The sequence below is a fragment of the Cyprinus carpio genome, unplaced genomic scaffold, assembly GCF_018340385.1.
Source record: "Cyprinus carpio isolate SPL01 unplaced genomic scaffold, ASM1834038v1 S000006494, whole genome shotgun sequence".
Taxonomy (NCBI): Eukaryota; Metazoa; Chordata; class Actinopteri; order Cypriniformes; family Cyprinidae; genus Cyprinus; species Cyprinus carpio.
In genome coordinates, this window is record NW_024879167.1 from 262333 (window position 1) to 282783 (window position 20451).

General features: G+C 37.0%; 1 long non-coding RNA gene and 1 pseudogene across 1 annotated transcript; both read right to left on the bottom strand.

Moving 5' to 3' along the window:
- LOC122143737 overlaps window positions 1–20451 on the bottom strand; it is a 54829-nt pseudogene that overhangs the window by 23707 nt on the left and 10671 nt on the right.
- LOC122143738 lies at window positions 9012–9380 on the bottom strand. Its single transcript, XR_006159333.1, has 2 exons — window positions 9306–9380; window positions 9012–9150 (listed from the first exon to the last, which is right to left on the bottom strand). It is a non-coding gene; the product is annotated as an uncharacterized LOC122143738 (long non-coding RNA).

Here is a 20451-nt window from a genome sequence, read left to right on the forward strand (position 1 = left end):
GGCAGGTGCCAAATCCTGCTGGAAAATGAAATCAGCATCTGGAAAAAAGCTGGTCAGCAGAAGGAAGCATGAAGTGCTCTAAAATTTTTTGGTAAACGGGTGCAGTGACTTTGGTTTTCAAAAAAAAACAATGGTCCAAAAACACACATGGACCAACACCAGCAGAATACATTGCACCCCAAATCATCACAGACTGTGGAAACTTAACACTGGACTTCAAGCAACTTGGGCTATGAGCTTCTCCACCCTTCCTCCAGACTCTAGGACCTTGGTTTTCAAATGAAAACTTGCTCTCATCTGAAAAGATTACTTTCTTTCTTACTTACGTTCTTCTTCTCCTTAGCCCAGGTAAGACGCCTCTGACGTTCTCTGTGGTTCGGCAAATTCCTTGACATGTCTGTGTGTGGTGGCTCTTAATGCCTTGACCCCAGCCTCAGTCCATTCCGTCTGAAGTTCCCTCAAATTCTTGAATCGATTTTGCTTGACATTCCTCATAAGGCTGCAGTTCTCTCGGTTGGTTGTGCATCTTTTTCTTCCACACTTTTAACTTCCACAAAAATTTCCTTCAACACCACTGTAAAAACAACACTCTGAACAGCCAGCTTCTTTGGCAATGAATGTTTGTAATTTAATACACAAGTTTCACAATTTGAGTTGAATTACTGAAATAAATGAACTTTTCCACAACATTCTGATTTATTGAGATGCACCTGTAATAGTGAAGATTATTTATTTTTAGGTGGAGACTTTAACTCTGTGGAAAGTAACATAGACAGGAATCATGTAGAACCACATAGACTTTCTTGTAAACGACTTCAGATGATTGAAGCTAATGATTTATGTGATATATGGAGGAGTTCAAATGGGAATTTAATATATACATGTATACATGAGCACATGCCTGTGTTAACGTGTTGGTCATTAGCAAGATTGGACAGATTATATTGCTTTAAATACCATCTTAGTATATTTAAGAACTGCTTCATAACCCCAGTTGGGTTTTCTGATCATAGTCTATTGAGTAACTTTAAGCTCTGTCAAGCTGAAAAAGTGCTTACTGGCATTTTAATGCAAATCTATTAAGTGATGCACATTTTAAGAATTTTTAAAATTCTTTTGGGAAAATTTTTTGAATGAAAAAGAAAGTTTCAGTTTTTACAAGCATGGTGGGGTTTTGGTAAAACTCAAATCAAGCAATTATGTCAACAGTACAATCACAATGTCACAAAAATATAAATAAATCTATTAAAGTTTTAGAGGATTAAATTCTGAAATTTCAAGAAGTGGCACAGTCACGTGGAAATCAAACACATATTGATGCCCTTTTTTTTTTTTAAAGAAATCTGTGTTGTCTGACCATGCAAAAGAGTGAAAGCACAGGGGGCGCGCTAGTTCGATCACGGTTTAAAGATATAGACCAGATCGATGTGCTGTCAAAGTTCTTCTTTAGACTAGAAAAAAGAAAGATCAAAAACGTGTTATACATTCTTTGTTTTTCTGAGACAGGTTCTTGAACAGTGTTTCTTTGAGGAACGCCAAAGGTCTCTGAAGATTCTAATGCAGAGCTATAAGCCTGGCAGAACTGCATGCAGCTCTCAAAAGTATGGAGAATGGCAAGGCTCCTGGGATAGTTGAGTTCTATAAAGCCTTTTGGCCTGTGATAAGGGAGGATCTGCTTGCAGTTCTCAGTGACAGTCTAGTCAGAGGACTTCTACCTATGAGCTGTAGAACAGCAGTCCTTACCCTTTTGCCAAAAAAAAGGTGACGTGACAGACATAAAAAAATGGCGACCTGTACTCTTTGTTGTGCTGTGACTATAAATTGCTCTCAAAAGTGTTAGCTACTAGACTAGAAAGGGTTTTGGAGGAAGTAATCCCATTCTGGTCAGTCCTACTGTGTACCTGGATAATCAATTTTGATAACATCCATTTAATAAGAGAGATTTATTTGATGTTTCTAAAATTATGGGTATAGATATGTGTTTGATTTAATTAGATCAAGAGAAAGCATTTGATCGTATATAACATGACTATCTGTGGAGAACTGTATATGCATTTGGTTTTAGTTCTGATTTTACTGGATATATAAAAGTTTTTATACAATGACATTGAGAGTGTATTGAGAGTTAATGGTGGCTTATGTGCTCCTTTTAAAGTGTGTCGTGGGGTAAGACAGGGCTGTTCTCTGTCTGGGATACTCTACACGTTGGCAATTGAACCACTTTTAAATAAATTGAGAAGAGTTTAAGAAGGGGTATTTGTACAAGCCTGTAAAAGCACTTTATGTCCATCAGCATATGCTGATGATGTTGTCATAATACTTAATAAGCAAAATGATGTGGATATGTAATTAAAAACATTGAGGGATTTTGAAATTATCTCTTTAGCAAGAATTAACTGTGGTAAAAGTGAAGCAGTGTTAGTAGGAAAGTGGGAAAGAGGGGTACCAACACTCCCAAATGGGTTAACCTGGAAAAAAGATGGTTTAAAATACTTAGGAGTGTATTTAGGAGATGAAATGATTGTTCAAAAAAATTGGGAGGGATTAATAGAAAAACTAAAAGGTTGTTTAATGAAATGGAAATGAATTGTAAAAAAAAAAATTGTCATATAAAGGACGTACCCTCATTATTAATAATTTGGTGGCCTCTTCTTTATGACACCAACTGGCTTGTATTGACCGCATATTTTACTTCTGAAAGTCCAGTCCATTTTAATAGATTTTTTTGGGGAAAAAAAATGCATCGGTTGCCCCATAATGTATTGTACTTACCAAAGGAAGAAGGAGGACAAGGACTTGTACATTTACAAACTAGGACTGCAGGTTTTCACTTATAGTTTATACAGCGATTCCTTAAAGGCCCAGAGACCCTAAGCTGGAGGCCAGTGGACAGTATGATTTTAAAGACTGCTGAGGCACTCTGTTTGGATAAGTCTTTGTTCTTGTTAGATCCCCCAAAAAAAGTCAACATATCCAGAATGCCAGAGTTTTAAAGGAATCTTATGGGACCTCTTAGTGAAAAGAACTGGTTCTACATCATCTTAATTCTGGCTGTTGAAGGAACCCCTGATCTATGGATCACGTTTGGACATTTTGGGTGCATGTGGGACAATGACTGCAGCATTAATTAATTCCAAGATTATAACAATTGGACATTTAGTCAAAATGGCTGGCCCAAGTCTTGGAAAAGCTGGGGATATAGCCGTTCTTTTAGGAGTGAAACTGCTTCAAGGTTACAGTGAAGGGGAATTTATCCCTAATGAGAAGGACCAGTTTCCAAATCTGATTCTTTCGCAAAAATTTAGGTGATTGTACAAGGGTTTATTTGGAATCTGAAAAGGTGACTGAAATGGATTCGTAAGAAAGTAATAGGTAAAAATTGTATAAAGCTTGTGTAAAATCTTTTAACAAAAAGGGACTACATGAAAGAGTTGACACACTGTGGCATACTGTTTTTAAGATGAGTAATAATGTTAGACCAGAGTGGAGAGCACTGTACAAGCCACTGTTAACTAAAAGAGCTGGAGATCTACAGTACAATGGTGAATTCTGCATGGCATTATTGCTGTTAATGCTTTTATTTCTGTTTTAAATCCAGATGTTAGCAATGAATGTCCTTTTTGTTTTCAGAGAGAGACTGTTTTTCATACCTTTTTTTGTATTGGTCAAGACTAAAGCCTTTATTTTGATGGTTTGCAAAATCTTTTTAATTGTTTTTTAATGAGAAGTTTTCTGTGCAAACTTTTATTTTGGGTTTCAAATATGTTCAAAAGTGAAAGAATGAGTGTCAATTGCTTAATTTTATTTCGGGTAAAGCCAAAATGGCCATTACATAAGCAGAAGAGATAAAATTGAGCAAATAATTGATTATAATGTTGAAAGGGTGTTTACAGCTGTGATCAAATCAAGGCTTTTAAGTGATTTTCTTTATTTTGGAAAATATGGTGTCATAGAGAAGTATTTTGTTCTGTTATTGAAAATAAATTTTATTTTGCTCTCTCTTTGTCAAAATGGTTTAAAATGGTGAAAAAAATGGAATAATTTACAAAACTCATAAACTTATATTTTATTCACAATAGAATATAGCTAACATATCAAATGTTGAAAGTGAGACATTTTGAAATGTCATGCCAAATATTGGCTCATTTTGGATTTCATGAGAGCTACACACTTATTAGGTCAATTGGCAACATGATTGGGTATAAAAAGAGCTTCTCAGAGTGGCAGTGTCTCTCAGAAGTCAAGATGGGCAGAGGATCACTAATTTCCCCAATGCTGCGGCGAAAAATAGTGGAGCAATATCAGAAAGGAGTTTCTCTGAGAAAAAAATTGCAAAGAGTTTGAAGTTAGCATCATCTACAGTGCACAACATCATCCAAAGATTCAGAGAATCTGGAACAATCTCTGTGCGTAAGGGTCAAGGCCCGAAAAACCATACTGGATGCCAGTGATCTTCGGGCCCTTAGACGGCACTGCATCACATACAGGAATGCTACTGTAATGGAAATCACAACATGGGCTCAAGAATACTTCCAGAAAACATTGTTGGTGAACACAATCGACCCGTGCCATTTGGCGTTGCCGGCTAAAACTCCATAGTTCAAAAAAGAAGCCATATCTAAACATGATCCAGATGCGCAGGCGTTTTCTCTGGGTCAAGGTTCATTTAAAATGGACTGTGGCAAAGTGGAAAACTGTTCTGTGGTCATACGAATCAAAATTTGAAGTTCTTTTTGGAAAACCGGGAACGCCATGTAATCCGGACTAAAGAGGACAAGGACAACCCAAGTTGTTATCAGTGCTCAGTTCAGAAGCCTGCATCTCTGATGATATGGGGTTGCATGAGTGTGTCATGTATATCCAAGTTCTAGAACAACATATGCTCCCATCCAGACGTCGTCTCTTTCAGGGAAGACCTTGCATTTTCCAACATGACAATGCCAGACCATATACTGCATCAATTACAACATCATGGCTGCGTAGAAGGAGGAACCGGGTACTGAAATGGCCAGCCTGTAGTCCAGATCTTTCACCCATAGAAAACATTTGGCGCATCATAAAGAGGGAGATGCGACAAAGAAGACCTAGGACAGTTGAGCAACTAGAAGCCTGTATTACACAAGAATGGGACAACATTCCTATTCCTAAACTTGAGCATCTTGTCTCCTGAGTCCCCAGACGTTTGCAGACTGTTAATATAAAAAGAAGAGGGGATGCCACACAGTGGTAAACATGGCCTTGTGCCAACTTTTTTGAGATGTGTTGATGCCATGAAATTTAAAATCAACTTATTTTTCCCTAAATGATACATTTTCTCAGTTTAAACATTTGATATGTCATCTATGTTGTATTCCGAATAAAATATTGAAATTTGAAACTTCCACATCATTGCATTCTGTTTTTATTCACAATTTGTACAGTGTCCCAACTTTTTTGGAATCGGGTTCACACACATATACATACACACATATATATATATATATATATATATATAATTAGGTCAAGTTTAGTTTTAATTCTGTCAACTGAATCATTAATTATAAACTGATTCATTATAAAATATAATTCACCTGCATATTATATATTTTGTGCTATTTCACCATGTCTCAGCTCAGTGTCTTCAGTTGACATTTTGGATCCTGTAGTAAATCATTGAGCTCCTTCACTCCTGATGGTCCAGGATCATTTTCCTGTGAGATCCAGCTCTATCAGATGAGAAGGGTTTGATCTCAGAGCTGAATCCAGAGCTTTATAACCTTCTTCAGTGATACTGCAGTTTGAAAAGTCTAAAACAGGAGTGAAAATAAATAATTTAGCTGATGAAACAGCTGTTCTAGAAATGTCCTAAACAATATTTATTGTCACACTTTATTTTTATTTTCCAATTCTAGCTATTAACAAACCATTAACTACAACTTTTGCCTCAATAAATTCCAAATTTGCTGCTTATTAACAGTTAGTAAGGTAGTGGTTAAGTTTATGTATTACAGTTTTTTCTCAGTCACTTTGGTGCATTTCTCACATCAACTATTTACATTTGCACAACAGTTAGTTCAACCTCCACAACATTTAGTCATTTGTGCACATCATAGTACACGTTTTCTCACATTCCTTCGAACAAATGCAAATGCTTTCTGGACATGCATCACTTGCTTTCATACAACTCTCTGCTGTTTTCATAACATTATCATTTGCTTATGTCATGTCCTAATTCAAATTAACTATACTTGTGAATGCTGAATAGTCATTCCATATAAAACTACTAGTCCTCATTTCATTGCTTGAGTCTTACTTACATACAAAAACTAGTTGTCAAAATCTGTCAAGCTAATTTTACCACTTTTTTTAAATCTTTTTTTTTTTTTTTTACTAAATATCTTCTAAATTGAACAATCTCTCTCAGGTGAATCTCAACTTTCATTGATGAGAAGTGGCGTTTGAAGCATTAGTTGCAACCAATGATAAGCCACTTCTCTACGATCACTGTCAGAGCTGAATCCCATAAACCCCCACCTTACAAGCATATATGAACCAAGCAGGACATAGTGTGTACCATTTCTACAATACTGTGACACAGAAATGGAAGGTCAGCCTCGTGGAAGAGGGGTGAGGGTGGGGGGAGGAAGGGGAAGGGGACAAAACAGGGGAAGAGGAAGAAGAGGCCAAGTACATAGGCGGATCCCTGATGAAATCAGGGCTACAATTGTGGATCATGTTGTCGGCCTCACAATGGCTGAGGCTGGTCGAAGGGTGCAGCCAAATGTTGGGAGAACCACTGTAAATTCAACTATTCAAACATTTCTTCGGGAGAACAGGTGTGTATAAATGGACAGTAATTCAGCACTAAACAATCTGCACTGCACTACCTGTCATTATGTCATACATGAAGCTTGCAGTGGTGACAAAACTTGTCACTGTACATTTTACATTTAGATGTACCAACTTTACTCATCACACATTTAGTGTATTGTAGTGTACAGTAGTGTTACAGTAAAGATTTGCCATATTTACTGTAATTTTACTCTGCACCACAGGATTGCAAAGACAACCTTGCAGAGGTGGAAGAGGGCCCCTTTTTACTCCGCAACAAGAGGAAGCCATTTGTGCAATGGTGATTGCAAACAATGCCATAAGGTTGAGAGAGATACAAAGTGCTGTTAAAGAGGATGACAACATCTTTGGGAATACTGAATCTGTTTCAGTCACTACAATTGACAGACTGCTCAGGAGGAATGAAATGCACATGAAACAATAGTACAATGTGCCATTTGAACGGAACAGCGACAGAGTGAAGGAGCTCCGTCACCAGTATGTATAAGTAAAACATGTATGTGTTCTATGCATATTCTAATGTTCAGTGCTGTAAACTGTTTACTTTGTGCAGTGTCATGCACTACACTTACATGGCAGTTCTGTGAATGTGTATTCACAGTGCATACTGTACATTTTGTTGTCCAAAATGCATTATGTTACACGGGAAAAGTTGTTATGGTTTTTCTCACTCCCTCTTCTGTAATAAAGCATGTACTGGAGCTGGAGGCCAGGGAACCGCTGCACAGAGAGCAACCATTGATGTCCCAGGCCAACGAGGAGGGAATATTACTATGTGTGCAGCCATCTCAGAAAATGGTGTCCTCACCCATATCCCTTGTCTTGGTCCATACAACACACAACATCTGCTGGCTTTTTTAGACACTCTTTACAGGGACATAATCCCTGAGAATGAGAGGGGTCTAACCGGAGACCATCTGAGCAAGCATGTTGTTGTTTTGGATAATGTGCGTTTTCACCACTCAGATGTCGTCAGACAGTGGTTTGCAGCACATGATAGGATGCTGGTGGCATATCTCCCTCCCTACTCACCATTCGTAAATCCAATAGAGGAGTTTTTCTCTTCCTGGAGGTGGAAGGTATATGACCGGCATCCACATACACAAATGGCCCTGCTAGCGGCCATGGATGCGGCATGTGATGACATCACAGCAGAGTCCTGCAGAGGGTGGATTCGCCACTCGAGGAGATACTTTCCTCGCTGCATTGCAAGAGATGCTATTCGCTGTGATGTGGATGAAATTATGTGGCCAGACAGAGTGGAACGTCTGGATGTGCATGAATGATTACAGTACTATGTATGTTGTATGTTCAGTTCCAATATGTACTGTAATATTGTTTACAGTTGTGCACAGCTCTACCCAAAGGGAGTTTATGTTGTAAAAAGGGTGTATTTTTTATTTTGCACAATGCTGTGAACAAATTAGAATAGCAAAGAGCATATGCAGTAAAAATGTGAAATATACATATTCATGTCTTGTAATCGGTTACCTCACTAAATACAGTAATGTGTAACTTTACTGTATTTTTCAAAATGGCTGTGCAATAGTATATAGTGCTGTCTTGAGCATTTTCAAGGTAGTGTAACCAAGATCTGACTTTTTTGCATTTGGAAAACATTGACAGAGTAAACTGTCATAATGGAAACATGACAAAGCCATTTGATTATCTTTGTTCAAAAACAATGATGTCAGGACTTTTCATCTTGATGACACTGACACGTTGTGCAACATGAATACTTGCTTTTGAGGAATGACCTATCCATTTTGAGCAAGTGACACGCTTTTGCAGGTTATCAACTAGGTTTTGCAGTTGGTACTAATTGTTTTGAGAACCTGCATTAACTGTTGTGCAAATGTAAATAGTGATGTGAGAAATGCACCCTTCTTGTTTAAAAAAACTGTAAGTAGGATCAGGGAGGTGAAATTTGGTCATACAGAAGATGTGCTTTATAAGTACTAATAAACAGCCAATATATTAATAATATGCATGCTAATAAGCAACTAGTTAAGAGTGAGAATTGATCCCTATACTAAAGTGTTACACTGAAGCATGAGCTGAACAATTTTCCTCTGTTAGATAATAACATCAAATAAATAATTGACTGCTGTAGTGTGGAGTGTAGCTCTAGTGGTGAAATTTACTCACTTGAGTATCTTCAGCTCACACACAGGATTCTCAGTCCCTCACAGATCTCTTTGACTCCTGAGTCCAGCAGACGGCTGTTGTTCAGGTTCATCTCTTTCAGGACTGTTTTGGAGGAGAGAGACGGTAGCTAGAACCGAACAGCTTTTCTCTGTCAGCTCACAATTATTCAGCCTAAACAAGAATAAAACAGCATTAATTAATATTCAGGACATATTCAACACCACATCAGATCAACAGGCCCTTTATTTCTGATCAAAAACATGTGACTGACGGTCTTTATTATGAATAAACAGAAGTTAGAATGTATAAAATATTTTTGACTCAACTTCATTTTCTCCAGTTTGCTATGAGAGTCCATCAAAAAAGAGCAGAGAGCTTCTCCCAATCCAGATCTCCTAATTTATCTTTACACTCAGATCCAGTTCTTTCAGTAATAATGGACTTTTACCCAGTAACTTCAGTGAGATACTCACATGCTTCCTCTGCAGAAGGACTTTTCAAAAACCCTACAAGGGGTAGAGGATAATTTTAAATTGGAGCATCATGCATTGTACGCCCCCATGCAGCACCCTTCATACCAATGGATCCAGTGTAGGGGTGCACTGATAAGGTATTTCAGGGTAGTTACCATTAACAGATAGATTTTAAAATGGTGTTGCTACCTAATAAATTACAAACTTTCACTTAAACCAGTGTGATTACAGATATTTTGCTGGTTTAATGAGAAACCAATTTTATTGAACTAGCATTAATTTTATTATGTCCTTTATATAATAATGTTAATTCTGATGGAAACATAGCAGAACAACCGTAATAAGTTAAAATATTTGTAACAATGAATTAAACCAAAATTAAATCAAATATAAAACAACAGCATGTACAAAACAAACACAAAATATGCCAGAAACATGTCAACTAGTAATGCCGTACAATTACACTCAGTTCACTCAATTACACTAGTTTCACTTTGCCTCAAAACTCACAGACAAAACGGTTCTGGTGTTTTTTTTTTTTAATCTAAGGACTGTTTTGTATTGTGATTAAACTCAATATGCCAGTTTCCATATGGTGCAGAGATTGAATAAAATAATCCTTACACAAAGTGGCATGATAACACATTCCTGGTCATACAAGTTTCTGAGGTATTTCAGGTGCAAGTGCCTGAGACTGTCTAACAAGGAAACACCTGCAAGTAATACAGTTTCTTTGATGCACACTAATATACAGGAGCTAATCATCAGTGAAACATATTTGTTGGAACTTCCATTATTGCTGCAACCTATTATAATCAAATTTTCATGCATGAAAATCCATGTCTGTGACTTATTTTTGAATTATCTGAAAGCTTCAGAGCTTTAATGGTCTTTAATTTACAGCATCCATCCTGTAGTAAATCACTGAGCTGCTTCACTCCTGATTGTCCAGGATCATTTCCTGTGAGATCCAGCTCTATCAGGTGTGAAGGGTTTGATCTCAGAGCTGATGCCAGAGCTTTATATCCTTCTTCAGTGATATTGCAGTCTGAAAGCCTATATATTTTTAAAAAAAAAATGTATATATATATATATAATATTTAGAAAAATAATATTGCCATATATAGTGTGCTAATGTGACTGCTTGTTTTAATATTGACAAAAATATCACCACATAGATGATATGCAACTAAAGCCTTAATGATAACATACTGTATGCTTCAACTGCTTTTCTACATATTTCACACAACATTTAAAGTTAATGTCATAAATGATCTACAAACAAATTTTACAAAATCCACTTAAAAAAAAAAAAAAATCACTTCAACTTCCAAAATCCTCATAGCTTTTTCATATCAGTCATTCTAATCAAATTTGATATTTAAAAATGTATGAATGTGTATAATCATTCAGAATTTTAGATAAATGAAAAGACACACTTCAGTTTCTCCAGCATGCACGGTGTATTTTCCAACAGAGGACAGATTTTCTTAATTCCATATTTTCTTAGTTTATTTCCACTCAGATCCAGCTCTATCAGGTTTGAAGGATTTGAATTAAATGCTGATGTCAGAGCAGCACAACCTTCTGCTGTAATGCTGTTATTATTCAGCCTGTAGAGAAAGAAAACAATCACAAAAAACATTCTTCAGCTGATCTCAAAACCTTCTTTAATGAACAGTAATGATGGTGTTAATCCAAACCTGTTAATGAAAATATAGCATCAAACAATGTTACATTTCTCGTGTGTCTCCTAGTTCACATCCACTCAGATTCAGCAAGTAAAATACTCACATCAGTGTGTTGAGTTTACAGTGTTTATCCTGCAGTAGAGCAGTGATCTGATTCACTCGTGTGTCTCCTAGTTCACATCCACTCAGATTCAGCTCTCTCAGGAGTAACGGGTTTTTACCCACAATTCCAGTCACATACTGACAGGCTTCATCTGCAGCAGGACCCAAAACCTACAGAAGAGAAGATGAAGAAGGATTTAATTCAATTCTCAATTAAACTTGGCTAATAAAAAAAAAAAAAAGAAAAAAAAAGAAAGAAAATAAATCTTTAAAACCTACAGAGCCCCTAAAGGGACATTTGCAAAAAAAAAAAAACTTTTGCCAGGTCATGCGTTACACGTACCGATTGCGTCACTTCTATATTTTGTACATCTCAAAACATTTTTTTTACAGCTATTATTTATTTAGTTATTTATTTTATTGTCTATTCTCTTTTATTTTTACTATTAGCTTGTCAGAGAATTACGGCTCTGTGTAGTAAATGCTGCTCCATCTGAAACAGGTGATTGAGATTTACTACTAATAAAAGAAACTGGCTTTACTGACAAGATGTGCATGACAATCGTATTTGATTAATCGTGCAGCCCTAGTTATTTACAAAATATAGAGAAAAAAAAATAATTAGGAATGAGCTTTTTTAACAGATAAAAAGTTTTGAGAAGTTATGTACTGATGTACAGTCCTGAATATTATGTATTGTTCAGGTGGAATTTAGCCAAAACAGTTCTTATGCCGCTCAGTGATGATTTATCTGTGTCGGAATTCAAGAACAGAAACAATGTTTTAGTATTGAAGACCAAGTTTAAAATAGATCTCAATTAGGCTAATTTATGTGCATCCATGCTCTTAATGATCTTTTCTTCTTTGTAAGCTGGCAGAAGAAGTGACACAATCGAAACCGTAATCTTGTGAGCATGCGAAACGTTTCTCTTATGAACGCAGAAGTCTTTTTGCAAATGTCCCTTTAGGGGCTCTGTAAAAACCCTAGTAGTCAGCTACCCAAAAATAAATAAATAAGGTGAAAATCATTGCTAAATTTTACAACAAGAACAACTAAATAATATATATATATGATATATATATATATATAGATAATATATATATATATATATATATAATACATACATACATACATAATTAGGTCAAGTTTAGTTTTAATTCTGTCAACTGAATCATTAATTATAAACTAATTCATTTTAAATATAATTCACCTGCATATCATATTATGTATTTTGTGCCATTTCATCATGTCTCACACCTCAGTGTCTTCAGTTGATAGTTTGGATCCTGTAGTAAATCATTGAGCTCCTTCACTCCTGATGGTCCAGGATCATTTCCTGTGAGATCCAGCTCTATCAGGTGTGAAGGGTTTGATGGAAGACCAAAAAAAAAAAAAAATTAAGCATACTAATGATTTTTTTACTACTCTAAAATAGTACATGGATGAAAATAAAACATTCAGCTCATTAATCAGTTATCATAGAAATATCTTAATCAGTATAAAAATCTATGCTATTTGCAGCTTCACTCATGAATCCTGCAGATTATTGCTCAGGTCAAGAACCTTAAAACTGATGGAGTCTGAATTGAGAACTAAAACTAGAGCTGAACAGTTTTCCTGTGTTAACTTTCAATAAGTGCCAAGACAGCAACATAGTGTTGGCCCAGATCCAGCCCACATCTGGCCCGTGTGAAATCCACGTGGGCTGTATCTGGGCCAACACTTGTTCCTGTCTGGGTGCTTATTTTAAACTTACATCAACAATGAACATGTATCACACCATTAACTTCTGAGGTCAGAGGTCAGAGGAGAATGGGCAGACTGGTTAGAGATGATAGAAAGGCAACAGTTACTCAAATAACCCCTCTTTACAACCAAATTATTGCAGAATACCATCTCTCTATGTCTGACACGTTGAACCCTGAAGCAGATGGGCTACAGCAGCAGAAGACCACACTAGGTGCCGCTTCTGTCAGCTAAGAACAGGAAACAGAGGTTACAATTCACACAGGCTCACCAAAATTGGACAATATAAGATTGGAAAAACGTTGCCTGGTCTGATGTGTCTCGATTTCTGCTGCGACATTCATGATGGTAGGGTCAGAATTTGGCATAAAGAACATTAAAGCATGGATCCATCCTGCCTTGTCTCAACGGTTCAGTCTGCTGGTGGTGGTGTAATAGTGTGGGGGATATTTTCTTGGCACACTTTGGGCCCATTAGTACCAACGGAGTACTAATCATTTAAACACCACAGCCTACCTGAGAATTGTTGCTGACCATGTCCATCCCTTTATGACTATAGTGTACCCATCTTCTGATGGCTACTTCCAGCATGATAATGCACCATGTCACAAAGCTCAAATCATAATAATGAGTTCACTTTACTCGAATGGCCTCCACAGTCACCAGATCTCAATCCAATAGAACAGCTTTGGGATGTGGTGGAACGGGAGATTTGCATCATGGATGTGTAGCCAACAAAATCTGCAGCAACTGCGTAATGCTATCATGTCAATATGGACCCATATCTCTGAGGAATTTTTCCAACACCTTGTTTAATCTATGCCATGAAGAATTAAGGCAGTTCCGAAGGCAAAAGCGGGTCCAACCCAGTACTAGCAAGGTGTACCTAATAAAGTGGCTAGTGAGTGTGAATATATTAGGGATGTGACGAAATCCGATGTGTCTTACGAGATCCAACTGCTGCAAGATTAATCGTTTAAAGATGGCGATCTCAATTCAAACACCCACTACATAAGAGCTGCAACATTAAAAGATTAAAAACTCAAATCAAAAACCAAACACACACTAGTACTTATTTCTGATTCAGCTATGTCTGTTATGACTGTTTCACATCGCGAGTGTCAGTGGAACTTGAGAAGCATGTTTTTGTTGCTGCCCATGTTAATGAATCATTCATGCTGCAGCTGATCCAAAAAAAGAGCAACACAAACAGTCTTTTCAGCCACACATCATTTCTGTGTTACAGACATTTAGATAACAGAAGTACTGGGGATGAAAGTTTCTTTCTACAGTAGCGATCAAAATTAAAGTATCTTAACACGTGTATGTATTGTAATGCAATATCCTCTTCAAACTGCCCGTTTAAAAAAAGTATTTCTCATTGTTCATTCAAAAAAATATTTGTCATTGAATCGTTCAGTCAGAAGACTCTAATTGAGAAACATGTCTTTTATGAATTGAGACACTGACTCCATCTTTTTTTTTCTCCAAATGAATATATATTTTTAAAAAGACTTTAGTAACTAGTAAATTATGGTATTTTGAATAGATTTCTAATCTTTTTTTTTCTTTAGAATCGTGTGTGTGTGTGTGTGTGTGTGTGTGTGTGTGTGTGTGTGTGTGTGTGTATATGTGTGTGTGTGTGTGTGTGTGTGTGTGTGTATGTATGTGTGTGTATGTATGTGTGTATGTATGTATGTGTGTATGTATACACACACACACACACACACACACACACATATACACACAAACTACCGGTCAAACGTTTGGGATCATTAAGACATGTAATGTTTTTTTTTTTTTTTTTAAAGTCTTATGCTCATCAATGCTGCATTTATTTGATAAATAAAAAAAAAAAAAAAAAAAACCCCTAAAAAAAAAAAAAAAAACACAACAGTAATCTTGCAAAATGTTATTACAATATAAAAGAAATATCATTTAAAAATAAAATTTATTTCTGTGATGCAAAGCTGAATTTCCATCAGCCATTACTCCCAGTATAAAAGTGTCACATGATCCTTGAGAAATCATTCTAACATGCAGATTTATTATTAGAATTATCAATCTTGGCAACAGTTGTGCTGCCAAATATATTTTTGTAAACTGCGATACTTTTTTTCAGGATTCTTTGATGAATAAAAAGTTAAAAAGAACAGCATTTATTCAAAATGGAAATCTTTTCTAACAATAAAAAATATTTGCTATCACTTCTTAACAATTTAACACATCCTTGCTGAATAAAAGTTTACATTTCTTTCAAAAAAATAAAGAATAAAAATTTACTGACCCCAAACTTTTGAACTGTAGTGTATATTGTTAGAAAAGGTTTCTATTTTAAATAAATGCTCTTCTTCTTAACATTCAACAAATAAAACAAAAAAAAAAAAAAACATCACACAAAAAAAAATTAAGCAGCAGAACAGTTTCATCACTGATAATAAATCATCATATTAGAATGATTTCTGAATCTCAAGGATCATGTGACACTGAAGACTGGAGTTATGATGCTGAAAATTCAGCTTTATTATCACAGGAATAAATTACATTTTAATTTATATTAAAATAGAAAAACGGTATTTTACATCACAATAATATTTCATAATATTAAATTTTTTTCCTGTATTTTTGATCAAATAAATGCAGGCTTGATGAGCAGAAGAAACTCCTGTACAAACCAGTGCTTTTAGCGGGCCGGGTGGGCTAATAGCCTCGGACCTGTAGCACCGAGCCCAAAAATTATGCTGTGTTTCTACCGTGGGGAAGCTCTGCTGCGCCCTTTACGTGCCTCTCTGGAACAATGTCATGCAACCCCATTATTTTACCAACAAAAAACCGTGTGGCGAGGGGGGCGTGGTTTTGCCGAGTCTGTAACGGGAGAGAGACGAGGGAGCAGAGCGAGGCGTAAGTGGGTCAAGTGCAAATAACGAACACCTGTGTTTGATTTCAGTAATTGCCGTGGAGAGTCCGGATATAAACCGGAGCACGGGCAGAGAGAGAGGGGGAGACGGGGCTGGGACCTCGTGTTGGTGCTGGGGAGTGACAACGACCAGAAGTCTGAGTTATTTGGATTTTGTTGTGCAACGGGCACACTGTTGGCGCTTGTTGCGCAGGATTGTTTATTTATTTATTTATTTTGGAACAATAAAAAACGAGCGTCCCAGCCACAAGCCGACCCCTGTCTTCTTCCTTCCTGAGAATACTGTGTCGAACCTCATCACAAGAAGTTATCAGAAATCTAATCAAAAATAAATCACTGGAGCTAGGGCAGTCACAAAATGAACGTGATAAAAGCGCCCATTTGTTTGAATCTTTTGTTGTTTATTGAAAGATTTAAATCCAAAAGCATCAATGTTTTACTAGTTTTATAAATAAACCATTTCTGTTTATTTGTAGTCACAATATGCATCTCAATAAATTAGAATGTCGTGGAAAAGTTTATTTGAGTAATTCAACTGAAACTGTGAAACTCGTGTATTAAATAAATCCAAAAACACACATACTGAAGTAGTTTAAGTCTTTGGTTCTTTTCATTGCAATTAGGCTTACATTTAACAAAAAAAACACCAAATCACAATCGGAACAAATTAGAATACTTCATGTTTTTAAAAAAAAAAAACATTTTTAGTGAATTGTGGCCTTCTGGAAAAGTATGTTCATTTACTGTACACGTACTCAATACGTGGTAGGGGCTCCTTTTGCTTTAATTACTGCCTCAATTTGGCGTGGCATGGAGGTGATCAGTTTGTGGCACTGCTGAGGTGGTATGGAAGCCCAGGTTTCTTTGACAGTGGCCTTCAGCTCTTCTGCATTTTTTTGGTCTCGTTTCTCATTTTCCTTTTGACAAAACCCCATAGATTTTTATATGGGGTTCAGGTCTAGTGAGTTTGCTGGCCAGGCAAGCACACCAATACCTTGGTGACTGGTGCCAAATTCCTTGACACGTCTGTGAACAGCCAGCTTCTTTGGCAATGAATGTTTGTGGCTTACCCTCCTTGTGAAGGGTGTCAATGACTGTCTTCTGGACAACTGTCAGATCAGCAGTCTTCCCAATGATTGTGTAGCCTAGTGAACCAAACTGAGAGACCATTTTGAAGGCTCAGGAAACCTTTGGAGGTGTTTTGAGTTAATTAGCTGATTGGCATGTCACCATAATCAAATTTGTTGAGATGAATTTGTTGTGAATTGGTAGGTTTTTGTTAAATGTGAGCCAAAAAATCTTAAACTACTTCAGTATGTGTGCATTGAATTTATTTAATGAGGATTATCAAGCAAAATCAATTCAAGAATTTGAGTGAACTTTATAAGGAATGGACTGAGGCTGGGGTCAAGGCACACAGACGTGTCAAGGAATTTGGCTATAGTTGTCGTATTCCTCTTGTTAAGCCACTCCTGAATCACAGAGAACGTCAGAGGCGTCTTACCTGGGCTATGGAGAAGCAGAACTGGACTGTTACCCAGTGGTCCAAAGTCCTCTTTTCAGATGAGAGAGCAAGTTTTGTATTTCATTTGGAAACCAAGGTCCTAGAGTCTGGAGGAAGGGTGGAGAAGCTCATAGTCCAAGTTGCTTAAAGTCCAGTGTTAAGTTTCCACAGTCTGTAATGATTTGGGGTGCAATATCATCTGCTGGTATTGTTCCATTGTGTTTTTTGAAAACCAAAGTCATTCCACCCGTTTACCAAGAAAATTTGGAGCACTTCATGCTTCCTTCTGCTGACCAGCTTTTTGAAGATGCTGATTTCATTTTCCAGCAGGATTTGGCACCTGCTCACACTGCCAAAAGCACCAAAAGTTGGTTGTTAAATGACCATGGTGTTGGTGTGCTTGACTGGCCAGCAAACTCACTAGACCTGAACCCCAGAGAGAATCTATGGGGTATTGTCAAGAGGAAGATTAGAAACAAGAGACCAAAAAATGCAGATGAGCTGAAAGGCCACTGTCAAAGAAACCTGGGCTTCCATACCACCTGATCATATCTTTAGATATATCGCCCAGCCCTTGTGAGAAGGCCATACTGCTGTCCCGTCCAGAAAAAAAAAAGTTTTTTGGAAGGGATTTCAACCTTCAGTGAAAGATTGCTTTAAATCTTCCCTGTTTGTTCTTTAAGCCTGGCAGAACGATGGGGAAGTGAGCCTTCAGGAAAAGGTCACTACGGAGACCACATCCTACCCATAGGGAGGTGACATGTTGAGATACTAGTATGACTGACCCAGGGTTCAGTACTACATATGGAATGTGTCTCTGAGGAAGGTCCTACCTTAGAGTAGGGATGGAACAACTGCCAAGAGAGACTGCCAGAACGGGTCTGTTAACCCTCTGAAGTCTAAGGGGCCTGGAGAAGTTTTGACATGTCCTGACTTTTGTGCTGTTTTCAGTTGCTTATAAACATATACATGGCTAAAGTCTGAAAACACTATATTCAGTACAAACTGGGCTACAATAATATGTAAATAGCGTGTATGTACATGATTGTGTTTTTGAGAAAGTTAGAGAAGAACTAAAATTTTGAAGTCACTGAAATAAGGTCGTAAAACACATACAGAACATTTGTTCACAAAACCTGGAGCTTGTAGCCTAGAATTTTTGCTTCAAAATGATGTGAAAATCAAGACACTTTTTGTTTCTAATGGGCATATGCAAGTAGGCGTGATTGACCATGAATATTAGTGTGATTTACACCTTAGAAGACAAAGGCCTACATAATGAGCTGCATAATGAGCCTTTCAGACAGGTGTGCGACTGAGAGGCAATAGTTACAAGAAGAATGTGAGGACAAAATAAATGTATATATTTTTATGTTTGTAGTTTATTAGAATATATTTTAATTATCCCACAAAATAACTTGAAATTCACTTGCAAATGCAGTTAAACAGTTTATTAGGAACAATCGTGCGTGTGTGGCTGGATTCACCCGATACTTCTGATGGCGTTGGCCTTTGTGAGAAAATCGGGATGGTCACGCGTCTGTCCGAGAGGCATTGAGCTGCAGAATCTTTGCTCTGTCTGCTTCGAGTGGCAAATGACAAAAAAGAAAATGCCACAATGCAAATGGCTTTACTCAATCTTCGATTCGTGGGAAACAAAACTTTTATACTCAATTTTTATTATGAACACATAAACTGGAAAACTTGGTTAAAGGTAGGAGATCTTACTCCCGTTGGCTGACCTTTTACCATTGGGTTACTCCTATTATAATTTCTCCTAGGTTAACTGGACAAAATATGTCTATTTTTAAAGATGATATCTGAAAATTTATAATAGCTTTGAGCTACAAACGTTTCAGATAATGTTGACTAATCCTGTGCTAGTGGCTCTTGTGTATCATCCTCCAAGCCAAATAAGGATTTTATGAATGAATTTTCTAAATTTGTGAGTAGGTTGATTACACAATTCGACAGTTTTTTTTAATTATTGGAGAGTTTTAATGTACACATGTGCTGTGGGCAAGATGTGGTTTTCCAGAGAGTTTGTAAAATATGATTGACTCTTTTGATCTGATACAGTGGGTCAAAGGGGCCAACTCATAAGTTGGGCCATACATTGGATCTTGTTTTACCTTTTAACTTGCATATTCAGGACATTATGATTGATGAGGTAGTCTTTTCGGACCATAAACCGGTGTTGTTCAATGTATGTTTTTATAAGAATGGGAAAGTCACTGCCAGAAAAAAATCAATTCCTAAACTGGTGCTGAGTTCACTGCTCTGTATAAAGACTATGGTGATTCTACTTTATCTGAACAGCTTTGATGAATTTAAGTGTTGATGAGGGTCCGTGTACGTTTTGATCATTTTATTTTCCTATTTGAGAATGTGTGCAATAACAAGAAATGGAAAAATGGCTCGTTTTATTCGTTTTTCTGTTTAGTTTTACAAACAGAAAACTAGTTTTTGGCTCGATTTCTCTTTTTCGGTTTGAGGTTTACAAAATCGGTGTATGGCTTCAATATTTTAATCGCACCTGTGGGGAACCAGGGCACTGAAACTCGCTCCTTTAATCTGATTGGTCGAATCGCTCCACCTTCACCACGGCCCGTTTCATTCTTTCAGGCAGAATAAGAGTCAGTGGGAGTGAGTCACTGTAATGTGTTAACGACCCCAGTGTGGGTCATATTGTGTGGGGTTTGGTTGCCTTTGGTTATTTGTTTTGTAGGTTGGAGGAGTTGGAGTGAGTGACGTCATAATGACTGATGGTTTACACCTGTGTTAGAGCTGATGCCGGCAAACTAAAGCAGCTCCCTTCAGTCGTGACGGGGTTGCTCTCCTCGTGCCATTTTAGTTGTTGTCTTGTTCCCGTTTTTGGCTTATTCTCTTACTTTATTACTTTTACTTTAATAAATGTTATTCCTTTTTGCCATACCACTTCAACGTGTTTTATTCCCTTCTTTGTCATGGCTTGCGAGCCGGCCGTGACAAATGGAGGCTCGTCTGCTTGTTTGTTTTAAAAAATTCCTGTTATTTGT